The sequence below is a fragment of the Amaranthus tricolor genome, chromosome 6 (genome assembly GCF_026212465.1).
Source record: "Amaranthus tricolor cultivar Red isolate AtriRed21 chromosome 6, ASM2621246v1, whole genome shotgun sequence".
NCBI classification, from domain to species: domain Eukaryota; kingdom Viridiplantae; phylum Streptophyta; class Magnoliopsida; order Caryophyllales; family Amaranthaceae; genus Amaranthus; species Amaranthus tricolor.
In genome coordinates this window covers 1,974,775-1,987,553 of record NC_080052.1, presented here as the reverse complement: position 1 = coordinate 1,987,553, position 12,779 = coordinate 1,974,775, and positions in this window count along the sequence as shown.

The following is a 12,779-nucleotide window of genomic DNA, read 5'->3' as shown; positions in this document are numbered from 1 at the left end:
AGAATAAACAAGGATCAATGATAAATAAAGAATGAACGATGAAGAATGAACAAGGATCAATGATCATTGAGGAATGAACGATGAACAATGAACAAGGAACAATGATCAATGAAGAATGAACGATGAAGAATGAACAAGGATCAATGATCAATGAAGAATGAACGATGAAGAATGAACAAGGATCAATGATAAATGAAGAATGAACAAGGATCAATGATAAATGAAGAATGAACGATGAAGAATGAACAAGGATCAATGATCAATGAAGAATGAACGATGAAGAATAAAAAAGGATCAATGATAAATGTAGAATGAACGATGAAGAATGAACAAGGATCAATGATCAATGAAGAATGAACGATGAAGAATAAACAAGGATCAATGATCAATGAAGAATGAACGATGAAGAATGAACAAGGATCAATGATCAATGAAGAATGAACCATGAAGAATGAACAAGGATCAATGATAAATGAAGAATGAACGATGAAGAATGAACAAGGATCAATGATCAATGAAGAATGAACAAGGATCAATGATCAATGAAGAATGAACGATGAAGAATGAACAAGGATCAATGAACGATGAAGAATGAACGATGAAGAATGAACTAGGATCAATGATCATTAAAGAATGAATGATGAAGAATAAAATATGATCAATGATCAATGAAGAATGAACGATGAAGAATGAACAAGGATCAATGATCAATGAAGAATGAACGATGAAGAATAAACAAGGATGAATGATCAATGAAGAATGAACGATGAAGAATGAACAAGGATCAATGATCAATGAAGAATGAACCATGAAGAATGAACGATGAAGAATGAACAAGGATCAATGATAAATGAAGAATGAACGATGAAGAATGAACAAGAATCAATGATAAATAAACAATGAACAATGAAGAATGAACAAGGATCAATGATCAATGAAGAATTAACGATGAAGAATGAACAAAGATCAATGATCAATGAAGAATGAACAAGGATCAATGATAAATGAAGAATGAACGATGAAGAATGAACAAGGATCAATGATCAATGAAGAATGAACGATGAAGAATGAACAAGGATCAATGATCAATAAAGAATGAACGATGATGAATGAACAAGGATCAATGATCAATGAAGAATGAACGATGAAGAATGAACAAGGATCAATGATCATTGAGGAATGAACGATGAACAATGAACAAGGAACAATGATCAATGAAGAATGAACGATGAAGAATGAACAAGGATCAATGATCAATGAAGAATGAACGATGAAGAATGAACAAGGATCAATGATCAATGAAGAATGAACAAGGATCAATGATAAATGAAGAATGAACGATGAAGAATAAAAAAGGATCAATGATAAATGTAGAATGAACGATGAAGAATGAACGATGAAGAATAAACAAGGATCAATGATCAATGAAGAATGAACGATGAAGAATGAACAAGGATCAATGATCAATGAAGAATGAACCATGAAGAATGAACAAGGATCAATGATAAATGAAGAATGAACGATGAAGAATGAACAAGGATCAATGATCAATGAAGAATGAACAAGGATCAATGATCAATGAAGAATGAACGATGAAGAATGAACAAGGATCAATGAACGATGAAGAATGAACGATGAAGAATGAACTAGGATCAATGATCATTAAAGAATGAATGATGAAGAATAAAATATGATCAATGATCAATGAAGAATGAACGATGAAGAATGAACAAGGATCAATGATCAATGAAGAATGAACGATGAAGAATAAACAAGGATGAATGATCAATGAAGAATGAACGATGAAGAATGAACAAGGATCAATGATCAATGAAGAATGAACCATGAAGAATGAACGATGAAGAATGAACAAGGATCAATGATAAATGAAGAATGAACGATGAAGAATGAACAAGAATCAATGATAAATAAACAATGAACAATGAAGAATGAACAAGGATCAATGATCAATGAAGAATTAACGATGAAGAATGAACAAAGATCAATGATCAATGAAGAATGAACAAGGATCAATGATAAATGAAGAATGAACGATGAAGAATGAACAAGGATCAATGATCAATGAAGAATGAACGATGAAGAATAAACAAGGATCAATGATCAATGAAGAATGAACGATGAAGAATGAACAAGGATCAATGATCATTGAGGAATGAACGATGAACAATGAACAAGGAACAATGATCAATGAAGAATGAACGTTGAAGAATGAACAAGGATCAATGATCAATGAAGAATGAACGATGAAGAATGAACAAGGATCAATGATTAAAGAAGAATGAACGATGAAGAATGAACAAGGATCAATGATAAATGAAGAATGAACGATGAAGAATGAACAAGGATCAATGATCAATGAAGAATGAACGATGAAGAATGAACAAGGATCAATGATCAATAAAGAATGAGCTAGGATCAATGATCATTAAAGAATGAACGATGAAGAATGAACAAGGATCAATGAACGATGAAGAATGAACGATGAAGAATGAACTAGGATCAATGATCATTAAAGAATGAATGATGAAGAATAAAATAGGATCAATGATAATTGAAGAATGAACGATGAAGAATGAACAAGGATCAATGATCATTGAGGAAAGAACAATGAACAATGAACAAGGATTAATGATCAATGAAGAATGAACGATGAAGAATGAAATCGGATCAATGGTCAATGAAGAATGAACGATGAAGAATGAACAAGGATCAATGATCAATGAAGAATGAACGATGAAGAATGAACAAGGAATAATGATCAATGAAGAATGAACGATGAAGAATAAACAAGGATCAATGATAAATAAAGAATGAACGATGAAGAATGAACAAGGATCAATGATCATTGAGGAATGAACGATGAACAATGAACAAGGAACAATGATCAATGAAGAATGAACGATGAAGAATGAACAAGGATCAATGATCAATGAAGAATGAACGATGAAAAATGAACAAGGATCAATGATCAATGAAGAATGAACAAGGATCAATGATAAATGAAGAATGAACGATGAAGAATAAAAAAGGATCAATGATAAATGTAGAATGAACGATGAAGAATGAACAAGGATCAATGATCAATGAAGAATGAACGATGAAGAATAAACAAGGATCAATGATCAATGAAGAATGAACGATGAAGAATGAACAAGGATCAATGATCAATGAAGAATGAACCATGAAGAATGAACAAGGATCAATGATAAATGAAGAATGAACGATGAAGAATGAACAAGGATCAATGATCAATGAAGAATGAACAAGGATCAATGATCAATGAAGAATGAACGATGAAGAATGAACAAGGATCAATGAACGATGAAGAATGAACGATGAAGAATGAACTAGGATCAATGATCATTAAAGAATGAATGATGAAGAATAAAATATGATCAATGATCAATGAAGAATGAACGATGAAGAATGAACAAGGATCAATGATCAATGAAGAATAAACCATGAAGAATAAACAAGGATGAATGATCAATGAAGAATGAACGATGAAGAATGAACAAGGATCAATGATCAATGAAGAATGAACCATGAAGAATGAACAAGGATGAATGATCAATGAAGAATGAACGATGAAGAATGAACAAGAATCAATGATAAATAAACAATGAACAATGAAGAATGAACAAGGATCAATGATCAATGAAGAATTAACGATGAAGAATGAACAAAGATCAATGATCAATGAAGAATGAACAAGGATCAATGATAAATGAAGAATGAACGATGAAGAATGAACAAGGATCAATGGTCAATGAAGAATGAACAAGGATCAATGATCAATAAAGAATGAACGATGAAGAATGAACAAGGATCAATGATCAATGAAGAATGAACGATGAAGAATGAACAAGGATCAATGATCATTGAGGAATGAACGATGAACAATGAACAAGGAACAATGATCAATGAAGAATGAACGTTGAAGAATGAACAAGGATCAATGATCAATGAAGAATGAACGATGAAGAATGAACAAGGATCAATGATTAAAGAAGAATGAACGATGAAGAATGAACAAGGATCAATGATAAATGAAGAATGAACGATGAAGAATGAACAAGGATCAATGATCAATGAAGAATGAACGATGAAGAATGAACAATGATCAATGATCAATAAAGAATGAGCTAGGATCAATGATCATTAAAGAATGAACGATGAAGAATGAACAAGGATCAATGAACGATGAAGAATGAACGATGAAGAATGAACTAGGATCAATGATCATTAAAGAATGAATGATGAAGAATAAAATAGGATCAATGATAATTGAAGAATGAACGATGAAGAATGAACAAGGATGAATGATCATTGAGGAAAGAACAATGAACAATGAACAAGGATTAATGATCAATGAAGAATGAACGATGAAGAATGAAATCGGATCAATGGTCAATGAAGAATGAACGATGAAGAATGAACACAAATCAATGATCAATGAAGAATGAACGATGAAGAATGAATAAGGAATAATGATCAATGAAGAATGAACGATGAAGAATAAACAAGGATCAATGATAAATAAAGAATGAACGATGAAGAATGAACAAGGATCAATGATCATTGAGGAATGAACGATGAACAATGAACAAGGAACAATGATCAATGAAGAATGAACGATGAAGAATGAACAAGGATCAATGATCAATGAAGAATGAACGATGAAGAATGAACAAGGATCAATGATCAATGAAGAATGAACAAGGATCAATGATAAATGAAGAATGAACGATGAAGAATGAACAAGGATCAATGATCAATGAAGAATGAACGATGAAGAATAAAAAAGGATCAATGATAAATGTAGAATGAACGATGAAGAATGAACAAGGATCAATGATCAATGAAGAATGAACGATGAAGAATAAACAAGGATCAATGATCAATGAAGAATGAACGATGAAGAATGAACAAGGATCAATGATCAATGAAGAATGAACCATGAAGAATGAACAAGGATCAATGATAAATGAAGAATGAACGATGAAGAATGAACAAGGATCAATGATCAATGAAGAATGAACAAGGATCAATGATCAATGAAGAATGAACGATGAAGAATGAACAAGGATCAATGAACGATGAAGAATGAACTAGGATCAATGATCATTAAAGAATGAATGATGAAGAATAAAATATGATCAATGATCAATGAAGAATGAACGATGAAGAATGAACAAGGATCAATGATCAATGAAGAATGAACGATGAAGAATAAACAAGGATGAATGATCAATGAAGAATGAACGATGAAGAATGAACAAGGATCAATGATCAATGAAGAATGAACCATGAAGAATGAACGATGAAGAATGAACAAGGATCAATGATAAATGTAGAATGAACGATGAAGAATGAACAAGAATCAATGATAAATAAACAATGAACAATGAAGAACGAACAAGGATCAATGATCAATGAAGAATTAACGATGAAGAATGAACAAAGATCAATGATCAATGAAGAATGAACAAGGATCAATGATAAATGAAGAATGAACGATGAAGAATGAACAAGGATCAATGATCAATAAAGAATGAACGATGAAGAATGAACAAGGATCAATGATCAATGAAGAATGAACGATGAAGAATGAACAAGGATCAATGATCATTGAGGAATGAACGATGAACAATGAACAAGGAACAATGATCAATGAAGAATGAACGTTGAAGAATGAACAAGGATCAATGATCAATGAAGAATGAACGATGAAGAATCAACAAGGATCAATGAACGATGAAGAATGAACGATGAAGAATGAACTAGGATCAATGATCATTAAAGAATGAATGATGAAGAATAAAATATGATCAATGATCAATGAAGAATGAACAAGGATCAATGATCAATGAAGAATGAACGATGAAGAATAAACAAGAATGAATGATCAATGAAGAATGAACGATGAAGAATGAACAAGGATCAATGATCAATGAAGAATGAACCATGAAGAATGAACGATGAAGAATGAACAAGGATCAATGATAAATGAAGAATGAACGATGAAGAATGAACAAGAATCAATGATAAATAAACAATGAACAATGAAGAATGAACAAGGATCAATGATCAATGAAGAATTAACGATGAAGAATGAACAAAGATCAATGATCAATGAAGAATGAACAAGGATCAATGATAAATGAAGAATGAACGATGAAGAATGAACAAGGATCAATGATCAATGAAGAATGAACGATGAAGAATGAACAAGGATCAATGATCAATAAAGAATGAACGATGAAGAATGAACAAGGATCAATGATCAATGAAGAATGAACGATGAAGAATGAACAAGGATCAATGATCATTGAGGAATGAACGATGAACAATGAACAAGGAACAATGATCAATGAAGAATGAACGTTGAAGAATGAACAAGGATCAATGATCAATGAAGAATGAACGATGAAGAATGAACAAGGATCAATGATTAAAGAAGAATGAACGATGAAGAATGAACAAGGATCAATGATAAATGAAGAATGAACGATGAAGAATGAACAAGGATCAATGATCAATGAAGAATGAACGATGAAGAATGAACAATGATCAATGATCAATAAAGAATGAGCTAGGATCAATGATCATTAAAGAATGAACGATGAAGAATGAACAAGGATCAATGAACGATGAAGAATGAACGATGAAGAATGAACTAGGATCAATGATCATTAAAGAATGAATGATGAAGAATAAAATAGGATCAATGATAATTGAAGAATGAACGATGAAGAATGAACAAGGATCAATGATCATTGAGGAAAGAACAATGAACAATGAACAAGGATTAATGATCAATGAAGAATGAACGATGAAGAATGAAATCGGATCAATGGTCAATGAAGAATGAACGATGAAGAATGAACACAAATCAATGATCAATGAAGAATGAACGATGAAGAATGAATAAGGAATAATGATCAATGAAGAATGAACGATGAAGAATAAACAAGGATCAATGATAAATAAAGAATGAACGATGAAGAATGAACAAGGATCAATGATCATTGAGGAATGAACGATGAACAATGAACAAGGAACAATGATCAATGAAGAATGAACGATGAAGAATGAACAAGGATCAATGATCAATGAAGAATGAACGATGAAGAATGAACAAGGATCAATGATCAATGAAGAATGAACAAGGATCAATGATAAATGAAGAATGAACGATGAAGAATGAACAAGGATCAATGATCAATGAAGAATGAACGATGAAGAATAAAAAAGGATCAATGATAAATGTAGAATGAACGATGAAGAATGAACAAGGATCAATGATCAATGAAGAATGAACGATGAAGAATAAACAAGGATCAATGATCAATGAAGAATGAACGATGAAGAATGAACAAGGATCAATGATCAATGAAGAATGAACCATGAAGAATGAACAAGGATCAATGATAAATGAAGAATGAACGATGAAGAATGAACAAGGATCAATGATCAATGAAGAATGAACAAGGATCAATGATCAATGAAGAATGAACGATGAAGAATGAACAAGGATCAATGAACGATGAAGAATGAACTAGGATCAATGATCATTAAAGAATGAATGATGAAGAATAAAATATGATCAATGATCAATGAAGAATGAACGATGAAGAATGAACAAGAATCAATGATCAATGAAGAATGAACGATGAAGAATAAACAAGGATGAATGATCAATGAAGAATGAACGATGAAGAATGAACAAGGATCAATGATCAATGAAGAATGAACCATGAAGAATGAACGATGAAGAATGAACAAGGATCAATGATAAATGAAGAATGAACGATGAAGAATGAACAAGAATCAATGATAAATAAACAATGAACAATGAAGAATGAACAAGGATCAATGATCAATGAAGAATTAACGATGAAGAATGAACAAAGATCAATGATCAATGAAGAATGAACAAGGATCAATGATAAATGAAGAATGAACGATGAAGAATGAACAAGGATCAATGATCAATAAAGAATGAACGATGAAGAATGAACAAGGATCAATGATCAATGAAGAATGAACGATGAAGAATGAACAAGGATCAATGATCATTGAGGAATGAACGATGAACAATGAACAAGGAACAATGATCAATGAAGAATGAACGTTGAAGAATGAACAAGGATCAATGATCAATGAAGAATGAACGATGAAGAATCAACAAGGATCAATGAACGATGAAGAATGAACGATGAAGAATGAACTAGGATCAATGATCATTAAAGAATGAATGATGAAGAATAAAATATGATCAATGATCAATGAAGAATGAACAAGGATCAATGATCAATGAAGAATGAACGATGAAGAATAAACAAGGATGAATGATCAATGAAGAATGAACGATGAAGAATGAACAAGGATCAATGATCAATGAAGAATGAACCATGAAGAATGAACGATGAAGAATGAACAAGGATCAATGATAAATGAAGAATGAACGATGAAGAATGAACAAGAATCAATGATAAATAAACAATGAACAATGAAGAATGAACAAGGATCAATGATCAATGAAGAATTAACGATGAAGAATGAACAAAGATCAATGATCAATGAAGAATGAACAAGGATCAATGATAAATGAAGAATGAACGATGAAGAATGAACAAGGATCAATGATCAATGAAGAATGAACGATGAAGAATGAACAAGGATCAATGATCAATAAAGAATGAACGATGAAGAATGAACAAGGATCAATGATCAATGAAGAATGAACGATGAAGAATGAACAAGGATCAATGATCATTGAGGAATGAACGATGAACAATGAACAAGGAACAATGATCAATGAAGAATGAACGTTGAAGAATGAACAAGGATCAATGATCAATGAAGAATGAACGATGAAGAATGAACAAGGATCAATGATTAAAGAAGAATGAACGATGAAGAATGAACAAGGATCAATGATAAATGAAGAATGAACGATGAAGAATGAACAAGGATCAATGATCAATGAAGAATGAACGATGAAGAATGAACAATGATCAATGATCAATAAAGAATGAGCTAGGATCAATGATCATTAAAGAATGAACGATGAAGAATGAACAAGGATCAATGAACGATGAAGAATGAACGATGAAGAATGAACTAGGATCAATGATCATTAAAGAATGAATGATGAAGAATAAAATAGGATCAATGATAATTGAAGAATGAACGATGAAGAATGAACAAGGATGAATGATCATTGAGGAAAGAACAATGAACAATGAACAAGGATTAATGATCAATGAAGAATGAACGATGAAGAATGAAATCGGATCAATGGTCAATGAAGAATGAACGATGAAGAATGAACAAGGATCAATGATCAATGAAGAATGAACGATGAAGAATGAACAAGGAATAATGATCAATGAAGAATGAACGATGAAGAATAAACAAGGATCAATGATAAATAAAGAATGAACGATGAAGAATGAACAAGGATCAATGATCATTGAGGAATGAACGATGAACAATGAACAAGGAACAATGATCAATGAAGAATGAACGATGAAGAATGAACAAGGATCAATGATCAATGAAGAATGAACGATGAAGAATGAACAAGGATCAATGATCAATGAAGAATGAACAAGGATCAATGATAAATGAAGAATGAACGATGAAGAATGAACAAGGATCAATGATCAATGAAGAATGAACGATGAAGAATAAAAAAGGATCAATGATAAATGTAGAATGAACGATGAAGAATGAACAAGGATCAATGATCAATGAAGAATGAACGATGAAGAATAAACAAGGATCAATGATCAATGAAGAATGAACGATGAAGAATGAACAAGGATCAATGATCAATGAAGAATGAACCATGAAGAATGAACAAGGATCAATGATAAATGAAGAATGAACGATGAAGAATGAACAAGGATCAATGATCAATGAAGAATGAACAAGGATCAATGATCAATGAAGAATGAACGATGAAGAATGAACAAGGATCAATGAACGATGAAGAATGAACTAGGATCAATGATCATTAAAGAATGAATGATGAAGAATAAAATATGATCAATGATCAATGAAGAATGAACGATGAAGAATGAACAAGAATCAATGATCAATGAAGAATGAACGATGAAGAATAAACAAGGATGAATGATCAATGAAGAATGAACGATGAAGAATGAACAAGGATCAATGATCAATGAAGAATGAACCATGAAGAATGAACGATGAAGAATGAACAAGGATCAATGATAAATGAAGAATGAACGATGAAGAATGAACAAGAATCAATGATAAATAAACAATGAACAATGAAGAATGAACAAGGATCAATGATCAATGAAGAATTAACGATGAAGAATGAACAAAGATCAATGATCAATGAAGAATGAACAAGGATCAATGATAAATGAAGAATGAACGATGAAGAATGAACAAGGATCAATGATCAATAAAGAATGAACGATGAAGAATGAACAAGGATCAATGATCAATGAAGAATGAACGATGAAGAATGAACAAGGATCAATGATCATTGAGGAATGAACGATGAACAATGAACAAGGAACAATGATCAATGAAGAATGAACGTTGAAGAATGAACAAGGATCAATGATCAATGAAGAATGAACGATGAAGAATCAACAAGGATCAATGAACGATGAAGAATGAACGATGAAGAATGAACTAGGATCAATGATCATTAAAGAATGAATGATGAAGAATAAAATATGATCAATGATCAATGAAGAATGAACAAGGATCAATGATCAATGAAGAATGAACGATGAAGAATAAACAAGGATGAATGATCAATGAAGAATGAACGATGAAGAATGAACAAGGATCAATGATCAATGAAGAATGAACCATGAAGAATGAACGATGAAGAATGAACAAGGATCAATGATAAATGAAGAATGAACGATGAAGAATGAACAAGAATCAATGATAAATAAACAATGAACAATGAAGAATGAACAAGGATCAATGATCAATGAAGAATTAACGATGAAGAATGAACAAAGATCAATGATCAATGAAGAATGAACAAGGATCAATGATAAATGAAGAATGAACGATGAAGAATGAACAAGGATCAATGATCAATGAAGAATGAACGATGAAGAATGAACAAGGATCAATGATCAATAAAGAATGAACGATGAAGAATGAACAAGGATCAATGATCAATGAAGAATGAACGATGAAGAATGAACAAGGATCAATGATCATTGAGGAATGAACGATGAACAATGAACAAGGAACAATGATCAATGAAGAATGAACGTTGAAGAATGAACAAGGATCAATGATCAATGAAGAATGAACGATGAAGAATGAACAAGGATCAATGATTAAAGAAGAATGAACGATGAAGAATGAACAAGGATCAATGATAAATGAAGAATGAACGATGAAGAATGAACAAGGATCAATGATCAATGAAGAATGAACGATGAAGAATGAACAATGATCAATGATCAATAAAGAATGAGCTAGGATCAATGATCATTAAAGAATGAACGATGAAGAATGAACAAGGATCAATGAACGATGAAGAATGAACGATGAAGAATGAACTAGGATCAATGATCATTAAAGAATGAATGATGAAGAATAAAATAGGATCAATGATAATTGAAGAATGAACGATGAAGAATGAACAAGGATCAATGATCATTGAGGAAAGAACAATGAACAATGAACAAGGATTAATGATCAATGAAGAATGAACGATGAAGAATGAAATCGGATCAATGGTCAATGAAGAATGAACGATGAAGAATGAACAAGGATCAATGATCAATGAAGAATGAACGATGAAGAATGAACAAGGAATAATGATCAATGAAGAATGAACGATGAAGAATAAACAAGGATCAATGATAAATAAAGAATGAACGATGAAGAATGAACAAGGATCAATGATCATTGAGGAATGAACGATGAACAATGAACAAGGAACAATGATCAATGAAGAATGAACGATGAAGAATGAACAAGGATCAATGATCAATGAAGAATGAACGATGAAGAATGAACAAGGATCAATGATAAATGAAGAATGAACAAGGATCAATGATAAATGAAGAATGAACGATGAAGAATGAACAAGGATCAATGATCAATGAAGAATGAACGATGAAGAATAAAAAAGGATCAATGATAAATGTAGAATGAACGATGAAGAATGAACAAGGATCAATGATCAATGAAGAATGAACGATGAAGAATAAACAAGGATCAATGATCAATGAAGAATGAACGATGAAGAATGAACAAGGATCAATGATCAATGAAGAATGAACCATGAAGAATGAACAAGGATCAATGATAAATGAAGAATGAACGATGAAGAATGAACAAGGATCAATGATCAATGAAGAATGAACAAGGATCAATGATCAATGAAGAATGAACGATGAAGAATGAACAAGGATCAATGAACGATGAAGAATGAACGATGAAGAATGAACTAGGATCAATGATCATTAAAGAATGAATGATGAAGAATAAAATATGATCAATGATCAATGAAGAATGAACGATGAAGAATGAACAAGGATCAATGATCAATGAAGAATGAACGATGAAGAATAAACAAGGATGAATGATCAATGAAGAATGAACGATGAAGAATGAACAAGGATCAATGATCAATGAAGAATGAACCATGAAGAATGAACGATGAAGAATGAACAAGGATCAATGATAAATGAAGAATGAACGATGAAGAATGAACAAGAATCAATGATAAA